This window comes from Vicugna pacos, chromosome 14, assembly GCF_048564905.1.
Source record: "Vicugna pacos chromosome 14, VicPac4, whole genome shotgun sequence".
Lineage (NCBI taxonomy): Eukaryota > Metazoa > Chordata > Mammalia > Artiodactyla > Camelidae > Vicugna > Vicugna pacos.
This window is the reverse complement of record NC_133000.1, coordinates 48,659,530-48,675,723: the sequence shown is the minus strand read 5'-3', so window position 1 is coordinate 48,675,723 and position 16,194 is coordinate 48,659,530. Positions and strand designations below refer to the sequence as shown.

Here is a 16,194-nt window from a genome sequence, read left to right as displayed (position 1 = left end):
AAGTCAACTATCCTGAGGTTATCATCTTGGAGAGGCCATATGTGGGCACTGTGGTAAATAGTCCCAACTGAGCCCACCCTTCTGGCCACCCCCATAAAGAAGATAATATGTGAGAGAAGCCATCCATCAGCCATATACCTCAAAGTGATCTCCATCAATGTCATATGAAATAAAAGAATTTTCAGGGTTATGTTCACTAAAAATGTAGCAATTGATGAAAAGTCAAGTACATATTGTATTTAAATGGGATGGGGTAACAAATGTTACTACTCATTTTCTTATTAGTTGTAGAAGATCCGAGATGTCAGAAACTGCTACAATTACAGGGATCATCTATTTTCCTTCACTAAAACAGGAGTCGACAAACATTTTGTGCAAAGTCTCAGATAGTAACTATTTCAGGCTTTGTGGGTCAAGTGGTCAAAAAGGATATTATACGTGTCATACTATAACAAGCGAGAAAAGAAACTTATAAACAATTTTTATTCCAAATTCAAATACAATAATAACAATTGAGTATACTTTTTTGTAGTACAAGTCTGCTAACGAGAAGAACAGAATTCTTTTGGTAGTGATTGCTGAATTGGGGTTCAAAATTAGTGTGTCCTATTATCAAATACATTGCAAATGCTTGTCTATAAAAACCATTCTTAGCTCATGGGCCATACAAAAACAGGCAGCAGGTCAGATCTGGCTCACAGGCTGTAGTTTGCCAACGTCTGCAATGCAATATTAAAAAATTGGATACTTTCCTTAAAGCTCATCTGCAAGTAGGTGAAAGCACAGGTCAGTTTGTTGTTGTTTTATATGCTCTTCTACTGGCTTGGGGCAGGGTAGGGCAGATCCACAAACGCTGGCTTGGTACCTTTATGTGATTACTGAGATATACGGGTAAAGGAACAAGACTTTGTCCTTCAGGCTTTTCATTACTTTTCTCTACATCTCTTGGCTTTCCTTAAGATCCCGTTTCAAAAGCCTCCCCATCTCTCTGGCGTAGAATCTTTGAAGGGCTTTACTGACTTTAAAAATAATGTGCATCTTAAGACTCAGCTGACTCATTCTCTATTGATAAAAATCTCTCTCTAACCAACTCTAGTCATCTTTACTGTAAAAAATTTTTTTCAACTTTATTTAGGTTGTAATTAAAACTGCTTTGAATTTAATAAAAATAGAGGATAGTTATTTATCTGCAAATATTCTCTCCATACCTTAAAGATAGCCCTAGAGATCCACTTTCATACTTTCCTCTAAGTGTGTGACGTCTCCTTGACTACAGGAAGTGTGTTGCTAAGAAGCACATTGTTGTACTGGATCTAAGACAAAAACCAACACCATCAATGAAAATACTTATGTCATATGGTTATTTCCTACCGGTAATTAGCTATGGGTTTTTTGTTAAAACCCAACAGACTCTATCTGGAAAACAATGTGATCTGAGATGAATCAACATTCCTAGAAACTTCCAGTAACTCCTACTAAAAATTGTACACTATCATTAAATCAACTCATGTGTTGCTAGCAAACACTCTTCAGACAGTTGAATTTAATTACTCTACAACTGAAACAGTACTATGTTAGAAAAAACCCCAACATTTGAACTGCCACTACTAAGCATACTCCCATTCTCCCATTTTACTTTTTTACACAAAAACATTCATTTTGCCCCACTAGTACTACTTTTTGGGATTTGAGAATTAAATTATTATTTTTTGTCTTTTTAATATATTTTTCAGCATATTTTAATCAGATTAATTAAAATTATTTTTGAAATTTTCTAGTTGCATAATTTATCTGAAATGATAGAGGACAGTAAGAAATGTATAAGGTACAAAATTAGCAAATCTATTTTTAAATTAGCAAATAGTTATGCAAATGGTTAACCTAGAAGTGGAATTTCTTCATTTTTCCCTATGACTGGAAATTCAAAGGAGGTCATATCTATTTTTCCTTCAGACTCTCTACATAGTGCTTCTTCATGTATTTATGGCCTTCTAATGAGTGAGTTCTCTTATGTGCACATCTTATCTCCCTTACCAGGGACTTTGCCTGCCCCATGTCCACATTTTTCCATCTGATGCACTAGACTAATGAGGGGTCAAATTAGGTTGTTTAAATCACCAGCTCCAGTGAGTTCCCACCAACTTGAGCATTTTCACTTTGTTAATAAGGCAGTGAAAAGATGGCTGTGAACACTGTCTGCTTTCCTAACAGGAAAAGCAGCTCCAGCTGACTAGACCTTAACTTTGGGGTGGGCCTTTTCTCTGGAACATACCAATTAAGACTCTAAGAAACACAGCATGTTTTGTTTACCTAACATGTTAATATGTCATCCCCTTTCTATTGGAACAGATTCTCTTATGAGAACAATAAGCTTTTTAAAATGTTGACTTGTGAGGTTTTTTGTTTTTGTTTGTCTGTTTGCTAGTTTTTGTCTTGATGAAGGTGCATTCATATCATAAGCCTGGCCATGACAGTTCCTAACAGCACAACAGAGTTCACTGCAGCAAATTTGTTTACTTCCAAAGGGCAGATTCATCAGAAGACCTGTTAGCTGCTGGCTTTGTGTGTTGCCTGGGAATGGAATTGAAGAACTGCACAAAAGGACCTCTTGACTCTTCTGAGTGCTTTTCATGAAAGGACACGAATGTGATCCATAATTTTATTTACCATTTCTATATTACCTCATCAGGATTGATCCGTTTTGTCTCTGTGTGCTCTGGGAGGGATGGCTCAGTCTTAAAGTAATCATACATTGCAGGGAGTTCCTTGTCAATCATTTGATTTTTCAGTGAATGTTATTTGCAGTACCTGGAGTATCTTATTCTGCTCTGAGTTTTCCCAAAGCAGTTTATTTGCATCTCTTTTACAACTTTTAGTATGTTGAAGTCCAAATCTCCAGTACCTGAAAATATGGCTGTATTTGGAGATAAGGTCTTTAAAGAGGTAATTAAAGTAAAATGAAGTTATTAGGGTGAGTCTTAATTCAATATGACTGGAGTCCTTTTGAGAATAGGAGATTAGGACACAGACACGCAGAGAAGGAGGACTGTGTGAAGACACAGGTAGAAGGCAGCCAGCTACAAGACAAGGAGAGAGGCCTCAGAAGAAACCAAATTTGTCGACACCTTGACTTCAGACTTCTAGCCTCCAGAACTGTGAGAAAATAATTTCTGTTAAGCTGCCAATAATTTCTGGTACTTTGTTATGGCAGCCCTAGGAAAAGACTCTAGTATGCCACCTTGGGTAATAGTCATTTATGCATATATACTAGCTCCTAGGGGTTAACCTTATGAATTCTTTGAAATCAAAGTCAATGTCATAAACATTCATGTCCTCTACAGTGCATTCCTTTACAGACAGTACTTATTCAATAAATATAAACTGAGTGAATAAATTTAATTAATTATAAAATACAGAAATGGTAAAAGATTTATCTACAAAATATTTTAAAACAAGCTTAGAAATGCATTTTTGAAAAGACATTGACATTTAAATACAGTATTACAGAAAAGGATTTAAAGGTAGTATTATCTTTTACAGTAAATAATATCTATTATTATGTTATGATCATGAGAGGGATTTAAGAGATATGATAATTGTATTAGTTTTCTACTGCTGCTGTAAGAAATTAGTGGCTTAAAATATATCACAAGTTTATTTTCTTATAGTTCAGAAAGTCAGAAGTCTAAAGTCAGGGTGTTGGCAGGACCGGTTCCTTATGGAGGCTTCAGGAGAGAGTCTGTTTCCTTCCATTTTCCAGCTTCTAGAGGGTGCCTGCATTTCTTGGCTTTCTGGCCCCTTCCTCCATCTGCAAAGGGCATCACTCCAACCTCTGGTTCTGTCATCACATCTCCTTTTTCTGACTTTGACCCTCCTGGCTCCCTCATAAAAATCCTTGTGATTATATTGAGCCCACCCAGATAATCCAGGGTAATCTCCCCATCTTAAAATCTTTAATTCAATAACATCTACTTTTACCATGTAAGGTAAAATAGTCACAAGTCCTGGGAGTGAGAACGTGTACATCTTTGGGGGACTGTTGGTCAGCCTGCCACAAACTTGGGCAGGCTCTGGGGCTAGTAATGCTGTAACAGAGGCAAATGAAGAGGCCAAGATGGCCTCGGGGACTACACAGAAAAGGAAGTGGGGAAATGAACTTGCTGCGAGGTGAGTACTAGGAAAGGCAGCTGGGCAGGCTGAGGGCCAGTATGCAAAAAGACGTCAAGCTCAGGCATGCTCACGGAAGGAAAGGTTACTCCCCGTTTCCATCAAGCTCTCTATCACAGTAAATTAACTTTTAATGTATTAGTGGGATGGAGATGTGGAAAGTATGTATCTGCTAAATTTGAAACTTAATTGCATTCAGATTACGAATTCTGGCAATCGCTCAGGTCCATGTCCTAAAGAGCATTTGCAGAGATACCATTTGTAAAACACTATTTTATGTGATATAATCAGTTTTAATAGGGCTGCTGAGAAAGTGACACCATTAGATTTCAGGGATCTGTATGTAATAATTGTATCTCTGTAGGAAGCATAAAGTTTAATAATTCAAAGACTAGAATCAATTAGGCACTCTAGGTTGGATGTTATGCAAATACAGAACAAACACAAATAAGTACAAACCAAAGCTATATTGGTTTTGGAAATAAATGGTGAAATTGCTTTTTGTTTTGTTTTGCCACAATTTCCCAGATCCATTTTCCACTGAATTAAGTCCAACCCTATAGCCATATGAAGTGAACATACTTTATGAATCTCTTTAGTGTTTTCACCAGTATCTAATTACTGACTATAGAGTTTTAAGTTTCTTATTAAATATAAAACTAAATCATATATTTATGACTTAGAGAATGTTAAACGTACCAAAAATTAGTCAGTGTTTGACACACACATGCATGCAAACTTTTGTCATGTTATGAAAGCACTCAAAATATATAAGGCATCTGAATAACTTTGAAACTCTTAAAATACCACATGCACATCAAACATTACTGGAACTTTTTAAAATAGTCACTATAGTTTATATATATACACACACATATAATTATATGAATAAATAGACAAATTCAATATTTTCTATCACTGGGTAGAGTAGCAAATAGGAGTTCTTTTCTCAGTTTTAAGTCTTTAATAGATGAATAGCCATAGGGAACACACACAACTGCTCCAAGACTTAGTTTCCTCCTCTGAAAAATGAAGGGATTGAATGAAGGGATTGCATAAATCACTCTGACTCTAGACTCTGTGATGTTAAGTCTGTATGTCCTTGTGACTCAAATAGTAAAACCCCCTTATGGTGAATTTCATACAAGCTTTACAATTTTTTCTCAAAATAAAAGTTAGAAGGAAATTCAATAGTAGGATTCACTTATTGTTCCCATAGAACCTAGAGACAAAACAGCCAAAAGCGATGGATTATTAAGCCAAAGAAAGCCTTGGAACCCTTTAATAAAAGGATGGAACATCAATTTCCTTCTATCTCAGTCTGTCTTCTTACAAGCTCCTAGATGCTCCTGTATAGTGGGTGCTCTGGGAATTCAGGTGTGTTTTCCCAGTAAGAGTTGAAATACAAATGAGGCAAGAAAGCAAAAATGGAAGGATGGTCATTAGTTGATATTATTGACAAAAGAATTTGAGAACTACATTTGGGTGTGATATTAGCTCTACAATGCACACGGCACACAAACAAGCTATTTTGACAGTGTGTGAAAGAGACCAAGAAAAGCATTTATAAAGAAGCATTCAGAGTATAGAACCTGCAGAAGACTGTGAGCCATTAGCAAAAGCGGAGAAATAACTCTGTTGTGGCAAACTCTTACTTGCAATGGTTTTCTTCTAATTACACATTTAATTATAAATGCTCCCTTACCTGGCTGAGACCTGCCTGGCCTGGCCATCTGTAGGGGTTACCCCTAGCACCCACTGGCTGTGTGTAGGAAAAGTTAGAGCATGTCTGCAGAGAAGAACAGATGGGTGCATTTGCCCGTAGGCAGTTCTGTCTCCCCAAAAGAACCAGCTTGTCCTGGCAGAAGGGTTTAGCAAATGAGCTGAAGGAAGACAGAGTAAAAACATCACCATTTCTCCCATCACATGCATAACTGGAAGCTATATGCTTTAGTCTTCTTAATTACAAAAAGCCAGTAAACAAGTAGCATATCTATAGTTTTCTGTAACCAACTGAGAATGACTTTTATTAGATTTCATGGTTAATGAACTAAGTATCTGGGAATTAGTGAGGGGTATCTTTATTTTACTATAGAACAGCTAAAATAAAACAAATTTGGCCATGAATGCTACTAAAAGCCTTTCAAAAAAACATCCCCTGCACTAACCAAAGTTTAACCCATGACGAAGACAATGGTTTACATACAAAATGAAAACAAAATTTAAGCAATTACCTAATTATTTTTGTCAAAGACATCACCTGAGCTGCTTAGAACACCAACATTTGCTTTTTTTCCTCTCCAAATCAGGTACATACTATGGAAAATCCAGGCAATTTCCTTTACAGCACAGTAGGAAGTCTACAGTTTTTCAAGAAAAAACACATTCTCTAGTGAGCTCCAAATAAGAAAATGTCCTTTCTGATTCATTCATTCATTTTTCTGACTTGTTACACATCACCTCATCACTGACCTCAGAGACAAGCTTGGTACATTTACAAATGGACAGGTGTTCTTCCTCAGACCTGGCGCACCAATTACAAGGGAAGCTGGAGAATATAAAACCAAAGAACACAGGCAATAAATCCTCAACCTAGTTGCTCAGAATCTACTTAAGGTAAGCTGGTAAATACTGGAAGAAGTCCAAGGTGCCCAAACACTTTCGCAGTTTTGCAGTATCATAGAATATTAGATATCAAAGGGTAAGATGATATCCTAATACCCAAGTGTGAAGCACTCAAAGCAAATGTACAAGGTCTGGCTCTCTCATGGCCTGGCCTGTCCCAGTGGTGAGACTCACAGCATCCAAGAAGAGAGAGAAATGGCATATCTTTCAGGCAATTGCATATCTATGACTATTAGATATTCATATATCTGTGGATATTATCCCTTTAGCCAGTTTTAAATATTAGGTATTAATTTTGTTCCTCTAAATGGCATTTTTGAAAATGATTGAGTAGCAGGGTCTTTAAGGTTAAAATTTTTATAGTAGGAAACCTGAGTATGGTGAGGCTATATTTCTAATTAAGGGCAGATCAATAGGTTTTTCAAATCAACTGAAACTAGTGGTTATCTTCTATGAGCACTGAAGAGCTGACCGAGGACTCGTGGCCACTGGACACCTGCATGGAGGACTGATAAAGTATTGTCATTGTGGAGGTCACCCTTCATGCTACCAGTTAAGCATCACTCTTGACACAGCATATTACTTTTTCTCTTAGAAAAAGAGAGAGTTCTAATAAATACTTTGTGATTTCTTTTTATTTTTCTCTAAAATGGATTGAAATGTCTCTGTTGTGTTATTTTAGTGTGTGTATGTGTGTGTGGTGGTGACTGAAGAAACTGAGCCCAGCTAGGTAACAGAGAGATTGAATTAGAAACAATTTCTTCATTCTGCTCTACATGATTTTAAGCAACTAGATGCTTCCGTTAAAACCAGTGATTGAGATCAGAGGGAGCAAACAACTGATTGAATTTTCCACTTCCATCTAGTCACATGCTTCTGCTTGAAAAAGCTAACAGTAAATAGTACCAATTATCTCATATGCAAAATGGTACAAGTCTCAAGGTGCAATTTCAAAATTCCTTCTAAAGATAAGCCAGTGAGCAACAAAATCTACAAATTACTTGCTGCTAAAAGACAGACAAAAATTACATTTTCTTCCACGTGACATCCGACAGAGATCACTCAAATTCAAAATAAGACATCAGCTCTATGAAGTAACCAGATTATCCTAATTGTATAAGCCAAATGTTTGTCTATTGCATTATAGAAGCAAAACAGCAGGATTGTTGCTGTGCATGTTCATAGGTCAGGATGCAGTTCCTTGGAGATGTTGATGTGGAAATGTAATAATTTAAAAATCACAAAGGTTGTCTAATCTTTTACTGGAAAAAAAAAGGACAATACTTTGCACATATCTTCTCTACCATACCACTTCAGCTCTTAGATATATTTTAAATTTTATTCAAAATTATTTTGCATAATACTTTTTATAAATAGCACTCTATATATCGATAAAATAATAAAAAAGATTCAAGGTAATCATATACTACTGACCAGTTAAAGCTTCAAACAACCAAAGGAATTTCCTATTAAACACATAGAAGCTTTTGCTAACATTGTCCTTGTTTTCACAGAAATGCTATAAAAGCTATTCTAACAAATTCCCCTTTTTAACGTACAATTTGCCTCTACCCTGGTAAACATGAGCTTTCCCTGTTATGCTGCAACAACTAAAGGGCCAGTCTGCAAAAAGATTTCACAATAGTTAAGCAGATGTTTAAACATCTGTTTCTGAGTAAACAACAAAAAGTAAGCAGGCCCTTCAAAGAGGTGCCCCAAGTGAAATTCGTTTCCATCGTGCAACACTGCTTACTCTGTGTTGAGCAGTCAGTTATGCATGTTGGAAGGTGTGCCCAGAAGCCTGAAATAACTCAAAGGTGAGACAGGACTTGGCCACAAACAACAATGTTCATGATGACTGTGTAGGGCAACTGACCGTGCAGGACTCAGAGCATACTGCAGGTGGGTTAAGCCTTGTGTTTATGAGTATGACTTAGTAAACAAGAACCAGAGATTTTAGCACAGGCTAAGCAGGCGACATACAACATCAGGAGCAAGCAGAGTGAAGGAAGGAAAGCTGGCTTCCCTGGAGACAGCCTGAGAGCTGCTTGCCCGTCCCTGAGGAGGAGGCTGATGTAATGGTACATAACCTTCAGGTCACTGAGCTGCAGAGAACAGCCCAAGGGGCTCTTGGCAAAGACGATGTTGCTTTTGTCTGGTCTCATGTGGAAATATGTTAAGTGGGAAACCAGAGCTGAAATGGTGGCCTCCAGACAACCTGGGTTTTGTTATCTGCTGTAAGTGTGCTCTGGGTGTGGCCACGCCCAAGTCCCAGTCCTTCAGGGTCGCAGTGTGGGGCCAGTGTGGTGGATTATGGGACCTTTCATGGGGCCTTTGGGAAGACTCCAGGAAATAGCTCTGGATGGGGAGCTGGGAGTGTATCTCAGATTAGTGGTCACCTGTGAGCCAGACCTGACCTTGCCACATAAGTTCCATCTTCCACAGTCTTACCTCAGCCCTTCTTTCTCAACCCCTTGTCTCTGCAATCGGCCGGTCCCTTGAGTCCTTCCCAAGGTCATTCAAGTTCTTCTAAATTATCTTCCTGCCTCCAGTCTCTCATCTTTTCATTCCACCCTTCAAGAATTATTTTTTCAAGGTTACATTTGGTTTTTGAATACAAAAGTAATGCATGTCTATAACAGAAAAAATATTCAATAGAAAAAAACCTAAAAAAGCCAAAATCACTCATAATCCCACTTTTATCTTTTAATGGATATAAAATAAGTGAAAACCCTTTCCTTCTCTCCTTTATCTTTAGCACCTAGCTCTGTAGCCACCATCAAGAGATCATTTTATACTCTCAGATTTTATTCTATGCTTATAGGAATATATATTTTGTTGGTTTTTTTCTCAAGTGAAAATAGAATCAGGTTATGAATATGGTTTTGCAATGTGCTTTTTGTTTTACTTACAATGAGTATTTTTCCCAGTCAGTACATATGAATCTATAACTTCCTTTTTAATTGCAATATGAATTTTCTTTCCTAAATATTCTGTAATTGATGTAGCCATTTTCCTCTTAATTGAGAGTTCTCCCCTAATTTTTGGCTAGTAAACAACATTACAATGAGCATCCCTGGACATTTATTTTGTGTGTAATTAAGCTACTATTTATAAAGGATAGACCTCTAAAAATTTCCAGATCAAAGATTACGCATATTTTAATTTTGATAGAAAATGTCAATTTGCCTTACTTAAAGCTATATCCATCCATATTCACTCCCATCGATACAATTATGAAAGTGCCCATTTTCCCTCACCAAAGGCATGTGTTATCAATCTACTGAAAAGCTGCCAATCAAGTGGGTGAATAAGATATCTTGTTATCATTTAATTTTCATTTACTTAATAATTACTGAAATGGATCATTTCTTCATAAGGTTATTGGGCATTTATATTCCCTCTTTCATTAATTTCCTCTCTGGGTTCTTTATCAGTTCTCCATTTGGCTGATTGTCTTTTTTATAGTTATTAGTAGAATGTTAGTAAAATATTCTGAATCGTAACCTTTTGTCTTTATATGTGGCATATATTTTTCTCTGATTCTCTCACTTATCTTTTACCTTTACTTTTATCTTTTCAAATAATTTTTTAATATGTTGATTTTCTTTATGGTTTGTAGGTTTATACCATACTGAGAAAGTCCTTCCTCATCCCACAATTATAAACCTATTTTTCCTTCCTTTATTCTAGCATTTTTGTAGCTTTTCTTCATGTCTAGATCTTTAATTATCTGGATTGTATTTTTGGGAAAAGTGTGGTATAGAGCCCTAACTAGATAACCAAGTATTTTAACATCATTTGGAATAACAATTTTCCCTATCACTTCTGAAATTCCGTAATTGTTATACTAAATTTCCAGATGTGTTAGTGGATGTTTTTAATATAGACAAAGTGTATGTGCATGTGTGTGCGTGTGTAGCTGCTACATATATACACATGTTTTAATATTTGGTAGGCAAATTTCCTATATTATAGATTTTATCCTAAAGGCAGCAATAATGAAATTATGCTCAAGAAATTGATGTATTTATAAAAAGTGATGCTATTCAAAAGCACACATACACACAGTGCTTTTTTAATCAGTTCTTTCAAATTATTGCAAAATATGTAGCTTAAATTAATGTGCAAATAGTATTGCAGAAAGCATTCCTTTTTAAACATTATCTCACAGTCTGGTTGGGGGGACAGAAAAACCTTTTTAAAAAAGCAGACAATTTTCTGTCATTTCTTTAAGCTGAGAGTAAATTATTGCTACCACATTTTACAGTTCATGTCATGACATAGCTTCAATTAGGAAACCATTTATCCTGTCCAGTGAGACAGAATAAATGGCTCGCAGTGGCAGTCCATTTTGCCATTGCCAGGTCTCTAGTCCAATGGAAACAGAATTTTTTCACAGATGGGTAGTTCCCAAGGGGCCAGGTCTCTGGAATCTTCCCTCAGAGTCTACATTTTAAAAAATTCTTATTTCAGCACAGAAGAAATGATTTTACACTAAACCCAATTCTTACTCTCATCAAAGTATGGAAAAGAAACTTTAAAAAATTATTCAGTAACCCAGAGCTAGCATGAAAGATATTATCAGTGAGGGGTTGCTAAAGGCATAAGGTACTAACAAACCCCACCCCTTCTTCAGCCCCACTGAATGTTCACTCCACAGTTGCTGAAGCCACAAGTATCGAAAAAAGGGGGTCATGGGAACAGGGTGGGGAAAAGACACCACAAGAACATATCTTCAACCCAGGAGGCAGGTCTTCCCAACTCCTCCATCCCTGCACCATTGTTTTGCATTGTAAACATCTTCACAAGGAGAGTAAATGGAAGTATATACAAACCGCTGAATTATTAATGTTCTTCACACTATGAAGCTAAGTGATGAAATGTTCCCTAAATTAGCATGGCATGAAGATGTAGATTTTGTCATCAACTAGGCTATCTTTGTAGCTGCTGAAGAACGTTCAGGCAAAGGCCATATATAGTGAAATATAGTCTGAGAAAAGGTCTTTTGCTATCTTGTTCTTAAAGAATGTAACATCAACTGAAATCAATGAATATCCTCCTCACCCCGATATAATGACATAGAGTAAGTGCTCCCAAGGGAGTATAGCATCTGTCTGCACACCTGAGCATCTGCTCTTTCAAATTGATAGAAATAATTAAGCCAAGAATAATCTGCATCTTGAGTATATAATTACTCTTCATCTTATCCAAGGATAAAAAACTAAGATCATGCCATTTTTATTAAACCTGCTTTCTTGTCTTTTAAAGATCGTATTGGCTAACTTGTTCTGTGCCCATGTCTATGTGTAATTGTCTTCATCCCTTCACTCTAGGGCCAGGACTATGCTTTATTCATTTTTATATCTCTTACAGGATATTGCCTTGCACACAGTAGGTGTTCAGTGGACACAGTAGGTGAATTACATGAAACATTAAATATTTTCTAGAATAGTCTGATCTAGGTGGGCACCTGGTCCAATCTGACTCACATAAAAAAGTCAGAACTCATTTGAAAATGTAATATTCACTGTAAAGTTTAAAGATATAACTACCAGATACTTAAAAATCATACAAAAAAACATAGAGTTTGTAGATATAAATTGTGAACTGGTTAATCTCAGATACTTTCACATTAATAACAACTCTTGTGTTATAAATCAAAAGAAGGAAATGCACATCTAACGCCTTAAACATAGACTTTGCTTGTTCCTCTACACATTAAGAATTTAATAGTTACCACACAAGATATAACTATATTTTTATATGCCTCTCAGAATTAAGCAGGAAGCAACACTTAAAACACTTCAAAGAAAGGTGACAAACTCCAGATCAATTAATCTGATATGGATATTCAGGTGGCCCTCTTTAGAACCACAACCATATCAGTTTTGTGGTTCTGAGCAGGTCTTTTGCCCTTCACAGGGTTCTGGCAAGGTTTGACAAGGCTTAGGGAGAATATAGGGTCCCAGACAAGAGGCTGAGGTTAAAAGCTTAACATCCATTGTGAAGGTGACAATGGAGTACAGAAAAGGAAGTCTGGCAAGAATTGTGTCCTAAAGTTGGAAAACACATTGAAGGAGTTGGGTTGGGGGGATAACTGTTGAAGGGGTGCTTATAGGGATATGCTACTCAATTTTATTCACTTCAGATTCCATCATCAGGTACGTGTGCTCCCAGTGATACACTGTTGCCTTGGACAGGATGCATTCAAAATCTGGGCAAGAGAGGGGCCTGGTATAAGGGGGCTCCTTTGTATCTGCAGCTGAATGGGACTGAGTGAGGCAGAAAGGGACCAGTGTTCTCTCCTGACTAACGCACTCATAACCAGTGACCCTTTCCTCAGCATTATTTACTGTTGTGTGAACTAGTTTAAACACAGTTACTCTGCCTTTAAAATATTTATTTTGAATGATAGTCAACAACACCATCATCTTTTAAAGATGGTAGAAGTTGATGAGTATTAACAAGGAGAATATGCAGAAATAGAAAAATGTTTTAAAAACATTTGTAAAACTGGTTTCATGCTTTTTAATACTACCACACTACAATGTGCATCAGATTCATAAACAAGTATATGAAATGGATATCAGTATAATACTTCTCCTTTGTGCCTAGTCTATGAAACTAACTTTCTGTGAGCTAATTAATCTATCTATCTATATATATATTTATACACACACACACATATACACACACACACACACATACACACACACATACACACACACACACACCAGTTTTTACATTTCATCCAATAAATTACCTGAGATAGGATAAAAAAGAGTCCATTTTATACTAAGGTTCCCTCCATCAATGATTGTAACTGAGTGCCATGAACTGGGATCCAGAACAAAGACCTTGGAACTGGGAATCAAAAATTAAAATCATGGTAAAACATCCTAGCTTAAGGCCAATGACTTGAATCAGGATATCCAGCAAGGTGAAGAGAGCAGTAAACAGGATGTGGAGAGGCAAAACAGCCAGGAGTAAATAGCCAGAAGAGGCAAAACTAGATTCAGAGCCTAAAATGGAGTAGAAGCCCAAAGAAGGAGCTCACATTAGAACACCAGGAAAACATAATAAAGTCAGTGTTAGATTAAGAAGGTCTTTGGGCTCTCATTCCTACTGAAAATTCTAAGGCTCTCAGTTCACAGATGAGAGATGGCTCAGAGGAACATGTAGGACAACAGATTATTCTCCTGAAAGAAAAATTAAAGAATAAAACACAAAAAGAAAAATCTATATATTTCAAATCATTTATAACCCTACCACCCAGAGATAGGCACTATTAACTTTCTGGTGTTAATCTTTCCTTACTAGAATTACTTTATGCTGCCTATATGCCTAGGTCATTCTAAATAAAATTACCCTATCCACACCCTCTACTATATGAAACTTACCACACCAGCCCATCACCCCAGCTGCCGGTAAACATCTCCTTAAAGGCACTAATCAACAGATTGTCCAGAAACAAATATAGACCAACAAAAGAAGTCAAGCAACAGACTCTGTCTTGCAAATTTAAACTAGAAACAGTTACCAGGAAGATCTGAAACCAAAAGGGCATGAATTGGAGAAACCATACTACGCTATGGGCAAGTTAAGTTTATAAGGAGCAGATATTATGAGATGTCAGTTGAAAGCAGAACAGAAAGAAGCTGGGAGGCACAGTATGGCTGAGTCATGGTCAAGGGGAGTACTGGAGGGCAGGCTCTGAACTCTGATCCACCAGACTCTCCTTAAATTCAGAACTACCTCCAGTTTCAGACTCCATGAAGTCCGTTATACAACAGCTTGAACCTCTGGATTCCCCAGTTTCCTTTAAAATTTCTTATGTAGCCCACCAATGAGATTTCTTTACTTAAATGTTTTAAGAACTAAACTAAAGACTTTCCCAGATTTCTTCCATAGGTGTATATTTTTTTCATATGCTGCTTAGAAGTCTGGTTTTGACACAATGATACACCATAGACATTAAGTGCTGATGTGCACCTTCATTACAAATAGCTTCATGACATGTTGTTGTATCAGAATCTGTTTAACCTATACTCTATACTGGATATTGGATATTGTTTCCAGTTTTACCTCAATATAAATTATTCTTCAGTTGACATTCTTGGTATAATATTATATTTCCCAGTTATGTCCTAAGGATAAGAATACACATTTCACACAATATAATTTACTTAATAGGGTCATCAAAATTTTAATTTTGGAAGTTCTGTGCTGTCAGATACTGATTAAAATAAGCAAGTAGGCGTTTGGAAACAATGTCATTGAAATCTAATTCTATAAACACCATTCTAACACAAGGCTTTTTAAGGTGGAGATCCAGGAATAGTTTCCAGAGGAGCCATAGTTCCCTAAAATTATATGCAGACATTTGTTTTCAAGTATATATTTACATCTTTTCTTAAGCAGGCTTATAGCTTTAAGCAAATTATTAAAGAGTCCATAATCCAAGAGAAGTTAAAATATCCAGAGATAGACTGAACGAACTTCATGAATATACTGAATAATGATTATATGAACCTAAATTAAATTAACATAATGCATTTAACATACTTAGCACTATATCTGACACATAATAACGAAATAAATATTGATTAATATAATTAGTAATTGTGCACACCAGATATTCAAATGTCTTCTACAATTTTTTAATTGCTATCCCCAGGTGACAATTAATCACTAAAAATATACCCACTGAAATGGTGGATATGAAATGGACACAAAATAAATCCACTGATTTCTATACACTTAAAAATTAAAAACTCACCGACCTATGCCCAGACTCATATTAAACTGCAGTATTTTTGCTACTTGTGGAAAGAGATCACCTTATTTTCTGCTTGATAAGGTAAGGTAATCTGTTTTAAGTTTATCAAATAAAATGGTCAGAGTATTATTTCTCTTGAAAAACTCACTGCAACTATACTTAACCTAAGTCTTTATTAGTTTGATTATTATCTTTTCCTCTTTCTTGAAATAGAAGATATTCCATGGGGATAAAATGATTCCTTATAAACACTTCGATGTTTTTTGTATAGGCTGAGTTTCAATCAGCTGAAAAAAGTTCATCAGTGCATTTATATGGCTCTACACAACATTCTTGATATGGACAGTGACTTTCCCTGAAACTGAGCTATATATAGTTCCTGTTAGGTGAACATACTATTTAATTACTTTCATTTGAAATGTTCTTGCAAAAGATCTTAGTAATGTGTGGCTCACAGTTTCATTCTGGTTTATCACTATAACCAAAAATGTACAACCAATTCATACAGAAATTTGATATTTTTTCCTCTCTCAGAGCCCTTAGGGCAATCTTACTTTGTCAAGTTTCCGTACTAAAAAATGCCATGCAAATGTTTGATAATTAATGACTATATCCTGATC

General features: G+C 36.2%; 1 long non-coding RNA gene across 2 annotated transcripts in view; it reads right to left on the bottom strand.

The window, feature by feature from the left end:
• LOC107034171 (uncharacterized) overlaps positions 1–16,194 on the bottom strand; it is a 127,969-nt gene that overhangs the window by 42,807 nt on the left and 68,968 nt on the right. Inside the window, exon 3 of one of the 2 annotated variants that reach the window (XR_012080060.1) lies at positions 9,244–9,366. The exons of the other annotated variant lie outside the window; for it this stretch is intronic. This is a non-coding gene — a long non-coding RNA (uncharacterized lncRNA). The remainder of the gene's footprint in view (positions 1–9,243; positions 9,367–16,194) is intronic. 2 annotated transcript variants of the gene reach the window in all.